Raw genomic sequence first — 8,530 nt, 5'->3', positions numbered from 1 at the left:
TATTTGTGCATTCATCATTATGGATGATGCCTGGAATTTGCCCACAGGGATGCTCAAGACCCTTTCAGACACATTTTTTTTTTCTAAACTTATTTATTTATGAATGACAGAGTCTTGCTCTGTCACCCAGGCTGGAGTGCAGTGGCGTGATCTCAGCTCACTGCAACCTCCAATTCCTGGGTTCAAGTGATTCTCCTGCCTCAGCCTCCCAAGTACCTGGGATTACAGGTGTGCACCACCACACCCAGCTAATTTTTGTATTTTCAGTAGAGACGGGGTTTTGCCATGTTGGCCAGGATGGTCTTGAACTCCTGAGACCCCCCTGACTCAGCCTGATTCAACCTCCCAAAGTGCTGGGATTACAGGAATGAGCCACAGTGGCTGGTGGTGTTCTTTTTTTTTTTTTTTTTTTTTTTTCCCAGAGACAGTGTCTTGCCATGTCACCTAGGCTGGAGTGCAGTGGTGCAATCATAGCTCACTGCAGCCTCGACCTCCTGGGCTCAAGCAATCCTCTCACCTCAGCCTTCTGAGTAGCTGGGAATGCAGGCATTGTACCACCATGCCCGGCTAATTTTTTTATTTTTAAATTTTTTTTTTTTTTTTTGGTCGAGACTGTGTCTCACTATATTGCCCAGGCTGGTCTTGAAATCCTGTTCAAGTTATCCTTCTGCATCAGCCTCCCAAAATGCTAGGATGACAGGGTTGAGCCACTGTGCCTGGCCTCTATTTCTAATGTCTAGGCAGCATCTGTTGTTGTGTTGTTCCTGTTACATAGTCTTATTACCCATTTGATACAAAGTTCAGATTGATTGTTCCTGTTCGTATTCCATTTTGGGTTTTCCCTCTATCTTTGTTGATTTTTTAAAAAATTAAATATGTAAAAGAATAAAGGGCCAAGCACAGTGGCTCACAGTTGTAATGCCAACAATGTGGGAGGCCAAGGAGGGATGATCGCTTGAGCTCAGGAGTTTGAGAGCAGCCTGGGCAACATAGAGAGATCTCTTCTCTACAAAATATATTTTTAAAAATTAGCTGGATGTGGTGGTGCACGTATGTAGTCCCTGGTACTCAGGCAAAGGATTGCTTGAGGCCAGGAAGTAAAGGCTGCAGTGAGCCATCATAATGCCACTATACTTCAGCCTGTGTGACAGAGTGAAACCCTGTTTTTTTTTTGTTTTTTTTTTTTAAAGAAAAAAAAGAATGTAATTTTAAACATCAGAACTGTAAGGTACTCTGAGCTGGCCATACCATGGTCAAGCCATTGTGACATCCCCCCGCCCTTGTGATAATGTACTTTGTGATATTCCCCTGCCCTTGTGAATGTACTTTATAAGATACATCCTCTCCCACCTAGTGAATGTACCCTGCCCTTGGCCCTTGTGACAGTACACCCTCCCTCCCCTTGTAAATGTACTTTGTAACCTTCCTCCCGACCCTTGTGATGATACACCCTCCCCGCCCATGTGAATGTACTTTGTAACATCCTCCCCGCCCTTGAGAATGTACTTTGTAACGTCCACCCCACTGCCTACAAAAAAAATTGCTCCTAACTCCACCGCTTATCCCAAACCTATGAGAACTAATGATAATCCCACCACCCTTGGCTGACTGTTTTGTTGGACAGCCCATCCGCATCCGGATGTAATATACAGCCATTGTTGCTTGCACAAAGCCTGCTAGGTGCTCTCTTTACTCAGACGCATGTAACATTTTGTGCTGAAACCTGGGACATTAGAACTCCTCAGGAGACCCATCCCCTGTCGTTACACTCCTTCCATGAGGAGATCCACCTATGACCTTGGGTCATCAGACCAGCCAGCCCAAGGATCGTCTCACTAATTTCAAATCGGTAAGTGGTTTTTTTGCACTTGGATAAGCGGTTTTTTTGCTCTCTACCTAACCTCTCTCACCTCCCTTCAATCTCTCTTCTTTCAGTTTCAGTTTCTCTCCCTTCCTAGTAGAGACAAAAAGGAGACACATTTTGTCCGTGCATCCAAAGACTCCGATGTTGGTCATGGACTTGGGAAGACAGTCTTCCCTTGGCGTTTGATCACTGCAGGGATGCCTTCCTTGATCATTCACCAACATTCCCTTGATGGCAGGTCAATTGCAGGGATGCCTGCTTTGGCTGCTCACCCACATTAAAGCTCAGGACTCACTCAGGGATGCCTACTGGAAGACTGGTAGCTGCCCACCTCCATTTCTCCATGTGTCTACCTTCCTCTTTAAACTTACCTTCTCCACTAAGGGCAACCTTCTGCATTCCATTCCTCTCTCTTCCCCCTTAGCCTGTGTTCTTAGAAACCTAACACCCCTTTGACTAACACCTGACCTAAAACCTGAACGTCTTATTTTCTTCTGTAATACCACTTGGCCCCAATACAAACTTGACAATTTTTCCAAGTGGCCAGAGAATGGCACTTTCGATTTGTCTATCCTACAAGACCTAGATAATTTTTGTTGAAAATTGGGCAAATGGTCTGAGATGCCTGATGTCCAGGCATTTTTTACACTTTACTCCCTCCCTAGTTTCTGCTCCCAATGCGACTTGTCCCAGATTTTCCTTCTTTCTCTCCCGTCTGCTTCTTTGTTCTCCACCCCAAGCTCAGAGTCTTCTGAATCCTCCTTTTCCACTGACCCCTCTGACCTCTCTCCTCCTCCCCCAGCTGCTCCTCGCCAGGCTGAATTGGGTCCCAATTCTTCTGCAGCCTCTGCTACCCCACCCTATAATGCTTCTATTACCTCCCCTCCTCACACCCTGTCTGGCTTATAGTTTTGTTCTGTGACTAGCTCTCCCCCACATGCCCAAAAATTTCCTCTTAGAGAGGTGGCTGGAGCTGAAGGCATAGTGAGGGTACATGTGCCTTTTTCTCTATCAGACCTTTCCCAAATGAGCCAGCATTTAGACTCTTTCTCATAGGACCCCACTAAATATATACAGGAATTCCAATATCTAACTCAGTCCTACAACTTAACCTGGAGTGACTTAAATGTCATCCTGACCTTTACCCCCTTCCCAGACGAACGAGAAAGAGTTTATTTTCTAGCCCAGTCCTACACAGACACCCACTGGCTTCATGAGCCAGACCTCCAAGAGGGCACCAGGGCAGTTCCCTGAGAGGATCCCCATTGGCAATACCAGATGGAATCCCCAGGTATAGCTAGGCAAGATTACATGGTCTCCTGCCTAGTTGAGGGGCTCAAAAAGGCAGCATACAGTGCTGTTAATTATGACAAGCTAAAGAAAACTACCCAATGTAAAGACGAAAACCCAGCCCAGTTTATGGCCCAATTAGCAGTTACCTTTAGATGCTTTATAGCCCTAGACCCATGGGGGCCAGAAGGCCCCCTTATCATTAATATGCATTTTATCACCCAATCCACTCCTAACATTAGAAAAAGAACTCCAAAAATTGGATTCCAGCCCTCAAGCCCCACAACAGGATTTAATCAACCTTGCCTTCAAGGTGTTCAGTAACCAAGAAAAAGCTGCCAAGTGCCAACATATCTTGGGATTCTTCGTAAGCCGTGCCCTGTCTGTGTGGGCCCCCACTGGAAGTCGGACTCTCTGACTCACATGACCGCCACTCCTAAAGCTCCTGGAGCTCAAATCCAATGTTCCTTGGCTGACTCCTTCCCAGATCTCCTTGGCTTAGCGGCTGAAGACTGACGCTGCCCAATCATCTCAGAAGCCCCCTGCACCATGATGGACACCAAGCTTTGGGTAACTCTTACAGTGGAGGTTAAGTCCATCCCCTGTTTAATCGATATGGGGGATACCTGCTCCACTTTACCTTCTTCTCAGGGGCCTGTTTCCCTTGCCCCTGTAACTGTTGTGGGTATTGATGGCCAGGCTTCTAGACCCCTTAAAACTCCCCAACTCTGGTGCCAACTTGGACAATATTCTTTTATGCACTCTTTTTTAGTTATCCCTACCTGCCCAGTTCCCTTATCAGGCTGAGACATTTTAACTAAATTATCTGCTTCCCTGACTATTCCTGGACTACAGCCACACCTCATTGCCGTCCTTATGCCTGATTCAAAGCCTCTTTTGCAACCTTGTCTCATGTCTCCCTACCTTAATCCACAGGTATGGGATACCACTATGCCCTCCTTGGTGACTGATCAGGCACCCCTTACCATCCCATTAAAACCTAATCACCCTTACCCCACTCAACACCAGTACTCCATCCCACAACAGCCTTTAAAAGGACTAAAGCCTGCTATCACTCTCCTGTTACAGCATGGCCTTTTAAAGCCTACAAATTCTTACAACTCCCCTATCCTACCTGTCCAGAAACCAGACAAATCTTACAGGTTGGTTCAGGATCTTTGCTTTATTAACCAAATTGTCTAACCTATCCATCTGTGGTGCCAAACCCATATACTCTCCTATCCTCAATACCTCCCTCAACAACTCATTATTCTGTCCTCAACCTCAAGGATGCTTTCTTCACTATTCCTTTGCACCCCTCATCCCGACCTCTTTTTGCTTTCACATGGACTGATCCTGTCACCCACCAATCTCAGCAACTTACCTGGACTGTACTGCCACAAGGCTTCAGAGACAACCCCCATTACTTTAGTCAAGCTCTTTCTCATGATTTACTTTCTTTCTGTCCATCTGTTTCTCACCTTATTCAATATGTGGGTGACCTTCTCCTCTGCATCCCCTCTTATGAATCTTCCCAACAGGATACCCTCCTGCTCCTTCAACATCTATTCTCAAAGGGGAATCATGTATCCCCCTCTAAAGCCCAAATTTCTTCTCCATCCATTACCTATCTTGGCATAGTCTGTCATCAAAACACACGTGTTCTCCCTGCTAACTGGGTCCAGCTAATCTCTGAAACCCCAACCCCTTCTACAAAGCAACAACTCCTTTCCTTCCTAGGCATGGTTGGATACTTTTGCCTTTGGATACCAGGTTTTGCCATCCTAACTAAACCCCTATATAAACTCACAAAGGGAAACCTGACCGTCCTCATAGAACCTAAGTCCCTTTCCCACCCTTCTTTTCATTCCTTAAAGACAGCCCTAGAAATAGTTCCCACATTAGCACTCCCTAACTCGTCCCAATACTTCTCCTTATGTATGGCTGAAATACAAGGCTGTGTGGTCGGAGTTCTTACAGAGGAACCAGACCCACAACCTGTAGCCTTCCTATCCAAACAACTTAACTTCACAGTTCTAGGCTGGTCCTCATGTCTATGTGTGCTGGCAGCCACCACTTCAATACTTTCAGAGGCCCTCAAGATCACAAACCATGCCCCACTTACTCTACAGTTCTCATAATTTTCAAAATCTATTTTCCTCCTCACACTTGGCGCATATACTTTCTGCCCGCAGACTCCTCCAACTGTACTCACTATTCATTGAAACTCCCACAATTACCATTGTTCCTGGCACAGACTTCAACTCGGCCTCTCACCTTATACCTAGCACCAAACCTGAACGTCATGACTGTATCTCTCTAATCCATATGGCATCCTCCACATTTCCCCATATTTCCCTCTTTCCTGTTGCTAATCCAGACCACACTTGGTTTATTGATGGTAGTTCTTCAAGGCCAAATCGTTGGTCACCAACAAGGGCAGGCTATGCTGTATTGTCTTCCACATCGGTCACTGAAGCTACTGCCCTGCACCCTTCCATTACCTCTCAACAAGCCGAACTCATTGCTTTAACTGGGGCTCTCACCCTTGTAAAGGGACTATGTGTCAATATCTACACTGATTCCAAGTATGCCTTCCACATCCTACATCACCATGCTATTATATGGGCAGAAAGAGGTTTTCTCATGACACAAGGGTCCTCCATCATCAATGCTTCCTTAATAAAAATCCTCCTTAAGGCTGCTCTACTGCCCAAGGAAGCCAGAGTCATTCACTGCAAGGGGCCTCAGAGGTCACCAGATCCCACTGCTCAAGGCAAAGCTTATGCTGATAATGCAGCAAAAGAAGCAGCTAGTATTCCCACATCTGTCCCTCATGGCCATTTTTTTTCCTTCTCATCTATCACTTCCACCCATACTCCCACTAAAACTATGACGTATCAATCCCTTCCTACTCAAGGCAAATGGTTCTTGGATCAAGGAAAATTCCTCCTTCCTGCCTCACAGTCTCATTCTATCTTATCGTCCTTTCATAACCTCTTTCATGTTGGTTACAAGCCAACGGCCCAACTCTTAGAACCTCCCATTTCTTTTCAATCATGGAAATCCATTCTCAGGGAAATTACTTCTCGGTGTTCCATCTGTTACTCTACCACCCCTCAGGGATCTCTTAGGCCCCCTCCCTTTCCTACACATCAAGCTCAATGATTTGCCCCCACCCAAGACTGGCAGATTGACTTTACTCATATGCCCTGAGTCAAAAAACTAACATACCTTTTTGTCTGGGTAGATACATTCACTGGATGCATAGAGGCCTTTCCCACAGGGTCTGAGAAGGCCACCATGGTCATTTCTTCCCTTCTGTCAGACATAATTCCTCGGTTTGGCCTTCCCACCTCTATAGAGTCCAATAATGGACTGGCCTTCATTAGTCAGATCACACAAGCCATCTCCCAGGCCCTCGGCATCCAGTGGAAGCTTCATTCCCCTTACCATCCTCAATCTTTGGGAAAGGTAGAAAGAACTAATGGTCTGTTAAAAACACACCTCACCAAGCTCAGTCTCCAACTTAAAAAAGACTGGACAGTACTGTTACCATTTGCCCTCTTTAGAATTAGATCCTATCCTCAAGAAGCTACAGGGTATAGTCCATTTGAAGTTTTATATGGACATGCCTTCTTGTTAGGCCCCAACCTCTTGCCAGACACCAGCCCTCTAGGCGACTATCTTCCAGTCCTCCAGCAGGCTAGACAGGAAATTCGCCAGGCTGCTAATCTTCTCTTGCCTACTCCAGATTCCCAGCCATATGAAGACGCCCTAGCTGGATGATCAGTTCTTGTTAAGAATTTGACCCCTCAAACTCTACAACCTCAATGGACCAGACCCTACTTAGTCATCTATAGTACCCCACCTGCAGTCCACCTGCATTATTAACATAAAAAGGCAGGAATGTAAGGTCCTCTGAGCTGGCTGCATCACGATCAAGCCATCGTGACATCCCCCTGCCCTTGTGATAATGTACTTTGCGATATTCCCCCACCCTTCTGAGTGTACTTTGTAGGATACATCCTCCCTGCCCTTGTGAATGTACCCCACCCTTGTGACAATACACCCTCCCCACCCTTGTCAATGTACTTTGTAACATCCTCCCCGCCCTTGAAATGTACTTTGTAACATCCACCTCCTGCCTGCAAAAAAAATTGCTCCTAATTCCACTACCTATCCCAAACCTATAAGAACGAATGATAATCCCACCACCCTTTGCTGACTGTTTTGTCAGACTCAGCCCATCCACACCCAGATGTAATACACAGCCATTGTTGCTCACTCAAAGCCTGCTTGGTGGTCTCTTTACTTGGACATGCATAATAAGAACTAACAGAATGTTATGCTCAGAGAGCTCAGAGAGGTTTCCATTTCCCTATCCTCTACATCTTGTTTTTGTTTTTGTTTTGAGACAGAGTCTTGCTCTGTTGCCCAGGCTGGAGTGCAATGGCACAATCTCAGCTCACTGCAATCTTCACCTTCTGGGTTCAAGTGATTCTCCTGCCTCAGCCTCCTGAGTAGCTGGGACTACAGGCATGCACCACTGCGCCTGGCTAATGTTTGAATTTTTAGTAGAGACAGGGTTTCACCATGTTGGCCAGGATGGTCTTGATCTCTTGATTTCATGATCCACCCACCTTAGCCTCTCAAAGTGCTGGGATTACAGGCATGAGCCACCACGCCCAGCCTCCATCTTGTTCTTACCCCACCATTCTGTTCTAGCTGTTCCCATCCATCCCCAATAGATTCTGAATCTTATTATTTTCAGAATAATCCTATCAGTGTTTCCCTATACTCAGAATAAACAGATAATTATGTATTTTCTTTTTCTTTTCTTTTTTTTTTTTTGAGATGGAGTCTCACTCTGTGGCCCAGGCTGGAGTGCAGTGGCATGATCTTGGCTCACTGCAACCTCTGCCACCCAGGTTTAAGCAATTATCCTGCCTCAGCCTCCCAAGTAGCTGGGATTACAGGTGCCTGCCACTGTGCCCAGCTAATTTTTGTATTTTTAGTAGAGATGGGGTTTCACCATCTTGGCCAGGCTGGTTTTGAACTCCTGACCTTGTGATCCACCTGCCTCAGCCTCCCAAAGTGCTGGGACTAGAGGGGTGAGCCACAGCTCCTGGCCTTTATTTTCATTTTTTTATTTGTATTATTATTATTATTATGGTTTTTGAGACTGAGTCTCACTCTATCACCCAGGCTGGAGTGCAGTGCTGTGATCTCGGCTCACTGCAACCTCTGCTTCCTGGGTTTAAGCAATTCTTCTGCCTCAGCTTCCCAAGTAGCTGGGATTACAGGCGCCCACAACCACGCCCGGCTAATTTTTTGTATATTTAGAAGAGACAGGATTTCACCATGTTGGCTAGG

At 46.0% G+C, this 8,530-nt stretch overlaps 1 protein-coding gene across 3 annotated transcripts in view; it reads left to right on the top strand.

The window, feature by feature from the left end:
- Positions 1-1,713: 1,713 nt before the first annotated feature.
- ZNF561 (zinc finger protein 561) overlaps positions 1,714-8,530 on the top strand; it is a 34,327-nt gene continuing 27,510 nt past the window's right edge. The window contains exons 1-2 of one of the 3 annotated variants that reach the window (XM_063801121.1): positions 1,714-1,849; positions 3,468-3,724. The gene's annotated coding sequence lies outside the window, so the exon portion shown is untranslated. The remainder of the gene's footprint in view (positions 1,850-3,467; positions 3,725-8,530) is intronic. The other 2 variants (XM_063801122.1, XM_512352.9) reach the window with 2 other exon arrangements.

This window comes from Pan troglodytes, chromosome 20 (genome assembly GCF_028858775.2).
Source record: "Pan troglodytes isolate AG18354 chromosome 20, NHGRI_mPanTro3-v2.0_pri, whole genome shotgun sequence".
NCBI lineage: Eukaryota > Metazoa > Chordata > Mammalia > Primates > Hominidae > Pan > Pan troglodytes.
The sequence above is the reverse complement of the archived record's forward strand: the minus strand, read 5'-3'. Positions and strand labels throughout refer to the sequence as shown.